This window comes from Lonchura striata, chromosome 6 (genome assembly GCF_046129695.1).
Source record: "Lonchura striata isolate bLonStr1 chromosome 6, bLonStr1.mat, whole genome shotgun sequence".
NCBI classification, from domain to species: domain Eukaryota; kingdom Metazoa; phylum Chordata; class Aves; order Passeriformes; family Estrildidae; genus Lonchura; species Lonchura striata.
The window spans coordinates 44643018-44655793 of record NC_134608.1 but is presented as its reverse complement, the minus strand read 5'-3'; the positions used below and the strand labels follow the sequence as shown (position 1 = coordinate 44655793).

The 12776-nt window shown below is 48.3% G+C and overlaps 1 protein-coding gene across 1 annotated transcript in view; it reads right to left on the bottom strand.

Annotated features, from left to right (window-relative positions):
- RASSF7 (Ras association domain family member 7) overlaps positions 1–11901 on the bottom strand; it is a 33807-nt gene extending 21906 nt beyond the window's left edge. Inside the window, exon 1 of the mRNA XM_031505054.2 lies at positions 11589–11901. The gene's annotated coding sequence lies outside the window, so the exon portion shown is untranslated. The remainder of the gene's footprint in view (positions 1–11588) is intronic.
- Between the last annotated feature and the right edge of the window lie 875 nt (positions 11902–12776).

Here is a 12776-nt window from a genome sequence, read left to right as displayed (position 1 = left end):
TGGTGTTTATCTAGGCTTGACCTCTCTTCTTAGAGCCCAGAGATGTCTCTTTTTTCAGCACTACAGGCAGGGCAGTGCTGGAAACCTCCCTGCCTTGCCATTCACTCCCTCCCTGTGTGCAAACGCACCAGTACCCATTGCTAATCCATCCCCCGCCAGGAGCTGAGGCTCCCAGCACTGATCCCATTTGTCCATCACACTGCAGATTCATTTACATTTAATCCACCATGACTTGTCTATGAAACACGACCCTCCTCCTGCTCTGATGCTGGAACCCATTTAGCTTCCAAAAGTCAGCTGCTCTCCGGGGAAGAAAGAAATTTCCCTTCCCAACAGGCTGGCCTGGCATGGGCCTTTGGTGCCTCATCCTTCCCTCCACTGCCAAGGCTCATTATTTGCAGGAGACATCCTCTCCTTAATTTACATCTTTGTCACCACATCCAAGGTGACAGGCTCCTCAAGGACCAAGATCTATCAAGGCACGTGAGTACAGGTTTAACGTCAAGCATCTTGTTTCAGGATGTCTTTCACATGTCACATCCCTTAGCTGAGACATTGGAGAGAGATGGCCTGACTTGTAACTGTTGTATCCTGGATATTTACTCACAGCAGCCTGATTTTCAAGCCAGGACAGGGGCGATGGCTTCTGCTTTAGCACAGGTCTCACTAGCTCATCTCAGTTCTGAAGCATTAGGTTAGGATGCAAAGTGAGGTGAGAGAAGGCAGCAGAGGAAATGTCTCTGAACTACTCGTCCCTAGAGCTGTGGGATTAACCACATTCATACCGGCAGATTAGGGTCATTAACGTAGTCATTAAAAAAAGGGAGAGTCCTACTGCGAATAATGGCAGGTGCTTCACACACTGGCAGGTGCCTGGCCCCTGTGGTGGAGGCTTGACGGTGATGAGATAGTGATGCCTGCGAGATATCTCCAAGGCAGCAGCAGCACTCATCCTTTTTACAGCTCTCCTGCCATCTGAAAATGGTGGCAAGCACAGGAATGTGCATGGATGAAGGACTGAACTCCCCTGGATCATGCCCCAGTGCCCATGTTGAAGAGCACTCTGCAGAAAGGTGCTTCTGGTTGAAGCTGGGATAGGGGCTTGCAGTCTGGGCTCCTGCACCCCTGCTCAGTTATTATCTCTTTAGGTGAGCTCAGCTTCTCAAGCTGCAAAATTGGCATAATGTTTACTTTGCTTCCAGGGGTGTGGAGGAATAATTAATTAATGTTTATTAAATACTTTCAGATCCCTGAACAAGAGGGGTGAGATATGCAGCAAGGGTTCATGAGGTAGGTGGGAAGTGTTATGATGAATTATTGCGATTCAGAGGTAAATTACTGTTATTGCTGCCTAATAAACAGACACAGCCATTAGCCTCTGACAATCTGATTTCTAATTCTGTTAGCTCCTTTTCCCCTCCTTCTTCCCCAAAAAAGGTGGTTTTATCTTTGCTACTCACACCTAGTTGAAGTTGACTATAATAACCTGATAAATCATGTGAGGCTGACCCTGGTGCTGTGGATGAGACCTGCAGCAGGACAGTTCACACCACTGCCAAGAGCTTCTCACCTGATAGCATCTGGGGGAGGCAGACCACTCTTCCTTTGCAATGGGGAGCATCTCCAGATGCAGTCTCCCATCCAGCTTCAAGCAGCAAACTTGCTGTGTGAGCTCCAAAGCTTGTGGCAGGTCAGGAGGTGAGAGTGCCTAGATGTGATCCCAGCACTTACAGTTACCCCTCAGGTGAGCTGGGAAATGTCCTTGTGCATGCCTCTAGCCCAGCCTTTCCTTGGAAAGGCTTAAATCCCAGGAAAGGCCTTGCAGTGGTGATGGGTAGGCAGGCATGGGGGCAGTGACACGGTGAGCAGGCACACAGGAGCTTGGAGCTGCTCTAAGCTGAGATGAAAACAGTCCTTAGGCAGTTTGTCCATCTTTGCCTGGAAACCAAAGCAAACCTGACCTGTTTTAAAGCCGTGTGAGTAATGTGAATCCTGGGCTGCTGTGAGCAGGTTTTTCTGGTTCTTGCTCCAGCTATTTCCCCTCCTTCCCTGCCTGGGCTTCCAGTTTCGAGCTGGGAGGGCACCTGAGCCTGGCACAACTTCCACCCTTTAGGACACCTTTTCCTGCTCTCTACCTGTGCATTCCCATTTGGCCCCTAATTGCTTTTCCAACACCATGCCTCAGAAGCCACCTGCCAGGCTGTGCTCCCAGAATCCCCACCATTACACAGCCAGCCCCACATCTTCAGCCTCGCAGCCCTTTCACAGCACTGGAGGTTCTCTCCCACGCTTTGCTTTGCTGGTGCCAGGTGTCAGAGCAGAGCACAGTGTTGCACCAGCTCTGTGCCTTGCTGGTATCCAAGTGGGGACCTTGGGCAGAAATAGAGTCCCAAGCCTGGATTGCTTTTGGTACTGACTTGGACATCCAAGGCCACCTCTACACATAAGTTCGTAAACTACAAGCAAGCTTTCTAGTTTTTAATTGCCCTTTTATACTCAAAATCTTTATTTTAATTTTTTTTTTCCCTGCCAGGAAGACCAGGGTTATGTATGAACACCCCAGTTCAGTCAGATAATTACCCCTGAGCCAGAACCCAACACTGAGGACTTAAACCCCTGCAGGATTTAAGCCCGAATTTCAGCCCTGTTGAGTCAAAGGTCTTTGGAGAACAGGAGTGAAGGCCTAAAATAATTCCAGTTCCTCTGTGCCTCCCTGGAAATCCCAGTCTGGTGGGAAAGCAGCTGTGTCTTTTAAAAGTACAATGAAGATAACAAGAGTTATTCTTAGTTGATCAAGTCCTAACTGGGTCCTATATGCACCTGAAACACACAAATAATACCTAAAAAAGAAGAGCAGAGATTTTTTTGTTGTTGTTTTCCTCTTTGACAAAATTTTGCAGTCTTTATTTTAATTTTAAAGATAAATTGCTATCATCTTCAAGAGGCTGATTTCTTATTAGCTATTGATTTTACATGAAGATGTTATAGATGTTATTTGTCAGGGTATTTATCTGCTCTCCATGTCCAGAGTACTCGAGTACGGTAGGCAATGTCAACTGGAATTCGTTAGGGGAGTTAAATAGAAAATAGATTTTAAAACCTACTCTGCTAAGAATAAATAGTGCCCAAGACTCTACAAAGTATCACTTAACTCAGATTTTCCTAGTAACTACATAAATCATGCAAAGTCATTTTTCCATTTGTATGTTAGTGGCATGCCTGAAACAGAAATATCATCCAACAGATGCACATTCAGCATGTATCTTCCTTTCTATTGGAAAGTCAGTAAATTGGCTTTTGCTTCCATAATGCTGAGCTCTTGGCAATTTTTGAGCATAGCTGTACTCAGCACACAGCAGGCAGCTCTAATAACAGGAGACCTAAGCAAAAAGGGGGATTTAGACTGCCCTTGCTCACTGAGATCTTCCACCTCTTAATAGTCAATATTTGCTTTTAGGCAGTGGGTTACTTAAAGAAGTCAGACCAGCCCTATACCACTGAGGCTTTGCAAAGGGCTGCTCATCTCCTGCAGCGTGTGTGAGCCAGCACAGCCCAAAACACACGCAGCAACCCCGAGGGGGACATGTCACAGCACATGTGGTTCCACCCAAACAGCACTCTGGCGAGTCCTGTTTTCCTACCAAGCATCCCCCTTTTCCCCCCAGGCATGGGAAAAATGCCTGGCTGCCATTCAGAGTGGGAAACAACTGAAAAGCCAGAAACTTGAGATGGGATGAAGCCCGGACTGTGTCGCCCTCAACAAGTGGGAGTTTTAGAAAACACCACCTTTGTGAAACCAGAGAGAGAAAACAACACAGAGCCTGGCATGGGCAATGAAATATGTATGTACCTAGGACCTCATCCAGCCCTCTCCCGCCACTGTACCTCTCAGCTTTGCATTCAAGGGGCACTGGATCTCATCCAAAAACGATGCAGGGGAACAAATGTAGCCCTGGCAACCCCACCGAGGGCAGGGAGGAACAAAGAGGACCCCCGGGCTGAATTTGTTTCTATTTTTAATCCTTATCTGTACCCATCACCCCCATTCGTGGAAAGAGGCTTCTCAGCTGTATAGATTTGCATTGCTATGGGAGGTTGAAGTGATAAAACATTTGGCCTGTCTATTCAGAAGCAATTAGTGATTCAAAGCAGCCTGAGACATCTTAAAGGGGCCTGGTTTTCCAAGAAACAGGTGCTCTGAGCTGACTTCAGGGGAAAACAAAGTTTTTAGACAAAAAAAAAAGTCAATGGCTGCTTGAAAATGCAATTCCTTCAAGACTTAGTAATGAAAAAATAAATACTGCATAGAAAATTCCAGATTAGGCTGGTAAAATCTGTGAGGAGGAGGGGGAGATAGGCTTGATTTACAGTGCTGGTAGAAGTAATGTTTATCTATTTATTGAACACATATAATTTATATTTTTATGTTATGGGTTTCCCCTCCACCACTATGACTAATTCAGGCAGAGCCATCTCCCACTAAGGCTGCCATCCCAGCATCCCTCTCCCAACAGCATCAAGACAGAATTTCTCATCCACATTTCCTACCAAGAGAGGAGTTTGTTAGTTTGTTTTTTTTTGTTTGTTTGTTTGGTTTTTTTTGTTTGGTTGATTTTTTTTGAGCATTGCTGCCCTTAGACCTTTACATCTACTTTGGCGAAAGGGCAGTTTACCAGCCTTTAATCTGACTGCAGTGACTAGCACATCCTGCCACTGTTGCAGGGCAAACTGAGGAAAGGAATGAGACCTGCAGCACAGCCATGCTGTGACGGGCTCTGGTAGGATGAGAAGCCCTGGAAAGGCAGCATGAGTCTGCCTAGCCCTCAAGGTCCCTGGGAAAAGTCGGGAATGCCCATGCTAAGGGCAAGACTGCCCATGCAGAGACATCAGGGCAGGACAAGTTGGTATACAAATGTCCAACGCACACAAGTTGGTATACAAATGTCCTGTGGTATCCTCCCCATGCAGCTCTTTTTCTCCCTTTATCACCAGGAGACAGAGTTTCCTGAAACAGGCAACTGAGAGCAAATTGAAGCTTCTGCTTTGTGCTGTGGAGGCTCCAGCTTCTCTCTATCCCCGTGCTATCGAGTTATGCTGACACAACCATGGAATTGCTGGGTTCCGGAGAAAAAAGGAGGAAGAGATCTCTAACTTCCATCCGGAGGCGTCTTCTCCTCCCCACTGTACTGTGTACAGCACCTGGACTCCCTGCAAAACCATCCCAGTCAGCCAAAGTCGTTTCCACTACACGTGCCACGCTGCCCGGGGGCTGCTGCTGGGGCTTTGCCAGGCAGAGAACAGCACAAGAAGACTGCAGGAAAGGGTAGGGCTGAGTTTAAAAAAAAAAAGGGAAGGATTTCTTCCAGAGAGCACTTGAAAGCTAACAGGGCAGGGAGCCACAGCTGGCAGGGGATGCATTTTAAACTGCTTTTTAATCTGAAAGCAGATATATCCATCACCATCTCTAACATCTGTCTGGCAAGCTGCATGGTGGGAGCAATAATCTCCCAGGCTGTTACATGCAGACTAAGGGAGAAACCAGGCAGCAGATACATTCAGCAGCCCTCAGGGGCTTCCAAGGCAAAACACTGGTTGTAAGCAGGTGCTGCTCGGCCCCAGCAAGGATGGAGGAACACCCAGGTGGCACAGATACATCCCTTTTCCCATAGTACTGTGGGGAATCAAATGCTCATTGGGGAAAAAAATACCCTCCCCTACATGCAGCTCTGCAGAGCTTAGAGAGCATCTCAGCTCCAGGACTGGCTTAGTGTGGTTCAACACAAGCCTCCTGCTGAGATCAGGGCCTGCAGCACACACTTGCACACATATGGGGACATCTCAACACCAGCAGCCTTCAGGCTGGAGAACAGTAATAAAGGGAGAGACAAAAAATACTTCTTCCTATTTCCCAAGCAGGAAACAAAACTTCCAGATGCAGCTTAAATGTGAAATAAACAGCATGCAGATATCAACCTGCATCTCAGGCACTTTTATGTCCTCATGCAACTGATCCTGACTGGACTGATTTTTGCCCAAGCTACAAAGCATCAAAAGCGTGAATTGCAATTGCTTTTCCTGGTCCCAGGCTGCTAAACCTGCACTTCCCTGATCGTGAAGAAACCACTTCGCCAAAACAAGGGGCCAGACATGCAAACCTATTCCAGGTGCTCTTCAGAGTGTGCTACACCTGCAATAATAACCTAGAATTAGGGCAAGGTCATGAGCACAAGCGAAATGCAAAAAGCAGCAGTGAGGAGAGAACCACAGGTGTTGTGGAAGGGGCCCAAGACACCTGTCTGGGCTAAGCCTGGAAGGTCTATCAGCCCTCACAGCATGTGCTGTGTTTGTTGTCTCCTCAGCAGTAGCTGTTTGTGTGGATATCTCACTTTTCTTAGCACATACACATGCACCATCAGGTTTGAACTCCCACTGTTGCAAAGACATGTTAGAGATGTGACCCTGAAATGCTGGAAAGGTTCAGAAAGCAAAGCGCACTTGCAATTTACTTATTAAATCTTAAGCCTTGGGGCTGTGCTGCTTTTTGAGTTGGCAAACTGTTGTGGGACAAAGAGACTATTAAAATGCCAGAAGTTATTCCCCTGAATCAGGTATCAGAGAGGAAAATGGCAGCTACAGGAAGGACTTTCCTGGATCTCATAGGACCCTCAAGACCATATAGCAATCACCTGGAAAAATGCACCAGACAAGAAAGAGGAGGTACAGCAGGACCAGTAGGTCTGGAGGTGGTCCAGAAGGCCATCTCCAAACCCACTGCTGGTATCACCACTTACCCTCTTCCTGCCAAAGGAAATTTCCACCCACCCTGGTTCACTTGTGTGACAAGTTTTTCCTCCCCTACCTCTGCTCAGGTGTGACTTTATCAGCTGTTTTTCAGCCAAGAGGATGCTTCACGCTGAAGGGATCCAGAGACAAGCCTTGTAATTAGGACATGGGTGCCACCTACCAGTTAACCCCTCCTCCTTCCTCATTTAGCCTGGGAAACATATAGCCAGGTTTGTTTATATTGCCCATACAACTTACCACTCTGATTTCTGTCTTCAAAGCACTTCAACAGGTGTTTTGCAAGCTTCTTCCCAACTTTCATGTGACAAAGGCTTTGGACAGGGGATGGAAGGGGATCAGGGAAAAGGAAAGCTAAATAATTTGCCCCAGAGCAAAAAGAGCTGGCAGTAAATCCAGGATCAACACTCAGCAGTACCTGCCTCTGAATCTCATGCTCTGATTTTTGCTGGTACCTCACTACCTTCAGGTTCAAAACTGGTATTGTGAAGCCTGGTGCTCATCTTGGTACCAGACAGGAGGTTTCAAGGGATTTCCTTTAGGTCACACCCACTGGACTGAGTGGTCCTGCACCAACAATTAAATTATGTAATTTCAAACACTTGGCAGTGGTTTGTAAAGCCATGATCAGCACATCTTTCCCTTAAGAGCACCACATGTAAGAGAAGGAAAGGATTCCTCCATTCACCCAAGCTGTATATTGGACTGGTTAAGGCAGGCAGTGGTGGGCTGACAGCCTGCACTCCCCTCTTCATTGTGCCTGCACTACTCTTGGTGCAGAGAGCAGGACTCGATCAAGGACTGTTCAGCTCTGGAAAATCCCCAGGGCAGAAAATGTTTGCCTTTTTTTTTTTTCCTGCCAGACCAATGCCTCTGCATCAAGCAGTCGGAGAAATGTGCATGCCAACAAGAAGGCGGAGCAGTGAATGCTTGGATCAGGCTGCAGAATGAGAACAGCTTAAACTCCTTTTCCCATTGCTAGCCATGACAGTAGAGCAGCTCCAGGCATGTCAATGGAGTTTCAGCAGTCTGGACCAGCACTGTCATTTCTATCAGTCTGTACCTGGAAATATCTGGTCCAATTGCCCAAAATTCTTAATATATTGATAACCTTGCCACAGCTTTATTGTCAGCACTTCTGACTTGATAAGCCCCTTAAATCATTGCTGGACCAAGAACAGCTTCTCTCCTGGGAGGTTCTGGGCACACAAACAACTTATTTTCTCCCAGTCAGTGGAAGAGTCTTGCAATGGAGTTTGTTGTGCTGGTTTTACTGCAACCTTCCTCTCTTGCTACAGAGGGAGAGGAAAGCTCATTAACACAGAGAGATGAGATGCACTCCCCATCTTTGTCTTTTAAACATGAGGCAAAATGAAAAGGTTTTAGCAGATAAAGAGCCACCTAACCAGAGCTTTCTTGGTCCCAGACCCACGAAAAAGCACCTCTCTGGGGTGAGGTGAGAGCATCACTGTCAGACCCTTTGCTCTATCAGTCCCTTTGCCCCTGCCTAAACCTGCCATTTGCTCTACTCCTATCATTGTGTGTCAAGGCTCTACCCCTTGCTTTGCTTCAACCTTCCCAGGTCTAAAATAGACGTGAGGCCTATGGCATCTTTCCCAAAGCCCTCCAGGACCTGCTGCTGAAGACTCAAGAAGCATTAGAGGATTCTAATGTCACCATTGCTTTGGGGATTACTCCTATCTGGGGTAGGAGAGGCTGGCAATTACAGGGATCAAGTCTCCAGCCTTCTGCTTCATGAGCAGGGAGGGCAAAGCAATTTTGGCTTCTCCACTGCTGAGTATGCAGGGCAAACAAACACAAAGTGCCAAGGCTGGAGACCGCAGGCGCTGGGGAGCCTGAAGCAGCACTGTAGACAGCTCAAACACTGGGGCCAGGTGAGGACTACCAGATCCACATACGTGCAGGCTGAGTAATGTCCTGAGGAGCCCAAACATACATGGAAATGGCTGGGACTTGAGAAATCTTGCCCAAGGGCCAATGGGGCTCTAGTGAGTGACCACACCAACTTGTGTAGATCCCACATTCATTAAAAGTAAAATTACTGTCTCCCTTTAATAGCCTTATTAAGATGTCTGCTGTCCTAGGAACCAGGATTGCTTGGACCTCACATCTGTAGAGGAAATCTGAGCTTATGCTGAAGCCTTCTGGTGAGTGAGCTTTGCCAGGGTCTCTCTGTTACCAGGCCTCTCTGGTATCTAACTGAGGTTTGGTCTATGCCAGGCCTTCCCAGGGTCAGTCAGTGACTATGTCTGTCTTTCCTTCCCTCAAAACCCATTTGCACAACACTTGAAGATGTCCTCAAGCAGAGCATCTCTGTTCTCAACAGTGTTTAAATGGTATGAAGAGATGGAAGGGGCACAGACTTGACAGGCACACGAGTCCTGTCTTTTCTTTAAAAAAGCAACAGGAAAGAAAACACTCTAAGCTTCTTTTTTTCTTGGTGAGGAGAAGGGATAATTTCCTGATCATGATTCAGCGCTGTCATGTGGAGACGATGAGTGTCCTTTATCCTCCTCACAGCTTTGTCTTTAAAACACCGCTCATGCCAGCACACCTCTCCAGGTAAGGTGCAATTACCTGGGAGTTCACTGGCTCATCACTAGCAATTATCCAACTGCCCTGTGTCCCATCAACCCACCCTAATCACTACAGCCCTAAAACTGGTAGCTCCTACAGTAAATACCATCATTAAACCTCTGGGAGTGAATTTACTATCAGCCATGGAGTGATTGCTTGCTGGGGTCACTGCAAACATGCAAACTGAACAGAAGGATTGTTATAAAATACAATCCCACTCAAATAAAAGCAGACGCTATTAGCAAGCAACAGGCACTGTTTATTCCATAAAATACCAGGAAAGATGAGTTATTTAATGACTGACATGTTATTTAATCTGGGAAAGTCCTGCCTCACTGGAGCTAATGTTCCCAGTACATAAACTGCCTTGGCTGAATTGTTGGGGAGATACAAAGTGAGCTGAATTTGTTCCTGTTTATGGCCTGCAAGGTGTGGGTATGTTTTCCTCTCTCTTGGGTTTCAGACTGACATTAATGTTCATGGGTTTAATAAAGTCTGAAGAATGTACTGGCCTTAACCCTTCAGAGAAACAAGTCTTATTTGAACTAATTGGAGCAGGGAGAGCTGTTGGTTGAAGTAGGAACATCATCCAGTCCCAAGCTGCTCAATTTTCAAACATGATTGTTGAAAAAATAATTAAATTATCCAGTTTGTTTAATTCACCTTTAGTGAATTTTCATGTTTATTTGTTTTCAGGTTCATCTAGGTCAAACCTCCTCTTACAACATGGGGCAGATATTTTTTCTTAACTTTCATTTTGATACAAAAATCATCACTGATTCTCACAGATCTAGTAACTAGGTTTTCTAGGCAGAGTCTCTACTGCTGTAAGCCCACCACTCCGAGATTGTAAACTTTGACAACACTTCAGTGTGCAGGATAATTTTTTTTTAAACTGACAACTTGTGCTACATATGCCCATTTAAACAGAGAAAAATTATGTATGTAACAGGCATGACCCTTTCCCTCTCTAATCCCCCCACAGCCCTGGGACAAGCTGACTGTGCTAATCTTACACCTCCAGGTCATCAGTGTGAATCCAGGTCAGCAATAACATGCTGCCAACAGAACACTCCCTGCTCATTTTGTGATGTCCCTCTGCCTTTCCCTGCCACAGGGATGCTGAAGAACTGCCCTTCTACTATGAGCATGATACTAGGAGGGATCTCCAAGTCTCATCATGCCTTTAGGTCTATGAGAAAGAATAGTTCAGGCAGGTCTCAGCCCTGTGCTCTAATAAATAAAACAAGCTGTGCTCCAAAAGGTCTTGGCGTTGTTATCCCTCTTCATCTCTCACTTGCAGCAGCAAGACCTGAGTCGTGGCACTGCTTTTCAACGTGTGCCACTGAATCCATTCAGGACACCAGCCCTTCCACAAGCTCACCACCTGCCACTGAGCTAGGAAGCTCCTCTGGGATGGCTGTTACCCTGTGGAGGTGGTTTCTCAACTTGGACAGCTTGGATGTGCCCTGTCATTAATGGCACATTTCTCACAGGTATGTCTCTGCTAGTTTTGAAAGGCGCAAAATGGGCTGTGCTGAGTGCTGCCTCCCTGTGCCGGCAAACATCTTTCCCCAGCCAGCTCCTCACATCTCTGCTCTAGGTGAAGGAAAAAGCCTTTTCTTTACAGCATGCCCCGGCGATGCCCTTTGCTTTCCCGCACACAGCTGAGCCCTGAGGCGCCCTTCCCTCCTCACCCCCAAGCTCCAGAGGGACGGACATGCAGGAGGGTTACACTGAGGCAAAAGCAGAGCAGCTTTCTATCAACACGAAAAGCTGATTCATTTCAATGTAAAGCCATCTTCTAGCACCTCTCAGAGTCCCAGGTGCCCTGCAGGGCTTTTGTGAGTTTGATTAATCAGGAGAACCCAAAACTAGCCAGAATCACTCGTTCTGTTCTCTTGGGGCAGAAGAGCTGACCACACAACTGTTGGAAGGCCCCTTGACTCCCTGGTGCCTGCACATCTTCTCCCCAGGCATCCCTCCCCCAAAGCCACCGAATGGTCACTTGCAAGGCCCCCAGACACCAGTGATTTCCCCATCCCTACTGCCCGCTGAACCCAGCTCCGCTGCCGAGTCTGTGCGGGAGCGCAGGTGCCGCCTGAGCCACCGCGCGGAGTCGCTGCCGGCGGCCACTGACCCGCAGCGGGTGGAACTCATCCCGGCTGGGGCTGGGGCTCGGAGGGTACCTGGGGAGGGCCAGGGGCGCTGCTCCTCGCCGCGGTGCCTGTCGCTGCCCAGCACCCGCCGTGCTCCCGGAGCCGAGCGCGGACGGGAAAGTCTGGCTCCTCTGCTTCTCGTTGCCAGGACACCTTGGCGTTCAAACCTGAGCTGGGACCAATCAGCCCCGGGGCTGGGGAGCACCAGCCCCACGTCATCCACTGCTGGCGTTGATTTGAGCGAAAAAGCGTGACAGCGGTCACAGAGCCCGTGGGGAGCTGCCTTTGTGTGGGTGGGCTCTGCCCCCACCCCTGCTGCTTACTGGAAGCCTCTTCTGTCGGGCTGCGGAAAACAAAAGAGACGTGAGGAGGGGAAGGAAAAAGAGACTTCTCCCCAGCTGCCAGGACTGCGTTAGCAAGTCTGGGTTCTTCTGCATGTCCTCTTCTCCGCGTATCCCGGTGGTCCCTTTCCCAGTGAGAGCCCGTGCCCAGGTCACCTCTGCCCCGAGCGACGGAGCTTCCCCAGCACCGGCAGTACGCTCGCCCCTTGTGCCCCAGCGCGGCCGCTTCCACCTGCCCAGGGGGTGCAGCGTGGGTCCGGCCCCGCACACCCACGGCTCCAGGGATGCTGTAGTCACAGGGGCATTTTTTTCTCCCAGCAAAAATGCAAAGTGTTTTTCTCCCAGCCCCTGCAAGATGTCTTTTACGGAGCCCAGAACTGGAGCCTTAATCCCCTCATGAGCGCAGGGGATTCAAGTGCATAATGCAAACAGTCCATCCTTTGTTAGGGGAACTTTCCTGTCTGACCATTTAGGAAGCACTCTGGCCATCACACTCCCAAACGGTCAGGCAGGAAAATTTCCTTAACACCTTGCTGCTGGCTTCTCTGCTCAAACATGTGCAGCTGCTGCCAAGGTGCACACCTGAGTGAAAGATGCAGCCATCACCTTGTTTCCTGCGGTGCTGGAGGTGGTAACCGGTGCATCTTGACTCCCCACAGCCAGAGAGGGTTCTTCCCAACCCACCAGGCTCCTTCCCAAGGTACAGGTGCCTGGGTAGATTCTGAAGAGAGATCTCCACGTCACCTTGGTGATGATGGTAGGGGGATAGATAACCACAACCTAGGTATTCTGGCAGAGCTTCTCACCTTGAGCTCCCTAGACACTCCAACCCAGGCATCTATGTGGATCTCCTTCCTGCTCGGGAAATAGTTGTAGG